Source organism: Corvus brachyrhynchos, unplaced genomic scaffold (assembly GCF_000691975.1).
Source record: "Corvus brachyrhynchos isolate BGI_N302 unplaced genomic scaffold, ASM69197v1 scaffold133, whole genome shotgun sequence".
Taxonomy (NCBI): domain Eukaryota; kingdom Metazoa; phylum Chordata; class Aves; order Passeriformes; family Corvidae; genus Corvus; species Corvus brachyrhynchos.
Genome location: NW_008237249.1, coordinates 874,367 through 876,190, shown reverse-complemented (window position 1 = coordinate 876,190; position 1,824 = coordinate 874,367).

Genomic DNA, 1,824 nt, shown 5'->3' with positions numbered 1-1,824 from the left:
CCATGGAGAAAGGCACGCAGGACCTGTGCAGAAAGATCTGCCTCTGTTTGCCCTGGAGTTTTGCTGCAATTCCAGGTGTTCCAGGAGAGCAGCAGTGCCCTTGCAAGTGGTTTGATTTCCACGCCAGCTTTTCCCTGAGGCCTGGCTGTGGTTAGGACGGGAGCTGCTCCGGCACCCACGCAGGCACACCGGGCTTGCAGCTCCCTGGCTTTAGCCTGGGATTTTAGAGCCAGCCTAACTGCTCTGGACTCAAGTAAGAGCTGTCCTGCCACACAGGATGAGTCCCTTCCAAAGTGCCGTGAGGATATCCCCATCCCAAACTTCAGGGGTACCCAAAGGCAGTGCTGGAGATGAGGAATTCCTGCACTCACATGAGTCAGAGAGGAAAATATTTCATTCCTGGGCCAGCAAACACCTCGTCCCACTTAATTAGTGTGAAAACAAGGCTGAGATCCTCCTTGCTCTTTGCCTTTAAGCTTGAGGCAGCCCAGGGAAGCAGAAACCATCCCGGGACACGGCACAAATCCACGTCCTCCCCGGCCAGGGGTCCGTGCCGGGGGAGCTGCTCCAGCATTTCAAATGGAGCATGAAAACAGCAGCGGGAGCTTGGATTGTGCCAGGCAGGGAGTGGCTCCAGCCTGAGTGACCTCTGGGAAGAGCAGGGCAGGGAAGGGAATTTGGGGTCGCAGCTTGTTTGCATGTGGCAGATCCTCAGGGAGCTGCTGGAGAGCCGGCTGCACATCCATGGCTGTCCCTGCAGTGTTGCAGCAGTCACATGGGCTCTGTTTGTGCTGGGATGGGAGGCTTAGGGAAGCAGGTTGGAAAAGCTGCGGCTCTTTTTGTTTTTTTCTGAAAGGGAAACCCATTGTGCTGCGGGAGAGGCAGGGAGAGCCTCCCCCTTCCCTCTGCACTGAGAAACCCTGCTGGCTTTCTGTCCTCAAGCAGCATTTCTTGAGGGTTAAAAACAGGGATTAGATCCCTAAAGGGATCTATCCAGCCTCAAAATCGAGCTGTGTTTCTTGGCTCTGGGAAAAACACACCAGGCTCGTGCCCCAATACTCACAACAGGGATGACGTAGCTTTAAAAACTTGTTGTTTGATGTTTGAGGGCTAAAACCTGCCCAAAAACCAAACTCAGCTGAGCTCAGGTTCAATCAAAACTGTGCTTTCTTTATCTTCTGAACTGTGAGTGGTTGTTTAGCTTTGCTTTCTTGGAAAAGGGAATTAATTTAGTTGAAATTCCTGTCCGGCACAATGCTGAAAGGGAGGTTTACCACTTAGCTCGGGGTTGCTGATGGCTGGGAAAGCCTCAGGAAGCTCAGAAACGGTCCAGGAAAACCCACCTCCACGTGGTGGATCCCATAGATCTGATCTCCTCAGAAATCCACGTTTTTTGGGAAGGGAGTTGCTTTGTATGGAGCTGTTCTCTGGGCTGGGTGGGAAGTGCTGGGAGGGAGGGGGAAAATGCCATTTGGTCATTTGGAGGTGGGGCTATGAAGTCCTCAAAAAGAGCTTTCCCTTGGGAAAAAATGTGGGAGAAGACCCTGGGAGAGCAGCACTTAACAGCAGCTGGCTCCTATACACTATCTAAAGGCATTTCTTCATCCATCTGCAGCTCTTTTCCCGGGGAAGGCAGTGGAGTGGAGGCACTTAGCAAAAGTTGACTCAGAGCATGTCCCGCTCTCCCTGTCCTGGGAAGGGACAGGCTCCTGGCAGAGCCTAAAATCAGCGAAATTCCAGCCGGGAGCTCTTCCTCTGCCCCAGCTGAAAATGCTTCAGATGAGGCCCCGCAAGGGGTTTGCTGGAGTAAAGTCCCAAATTCCT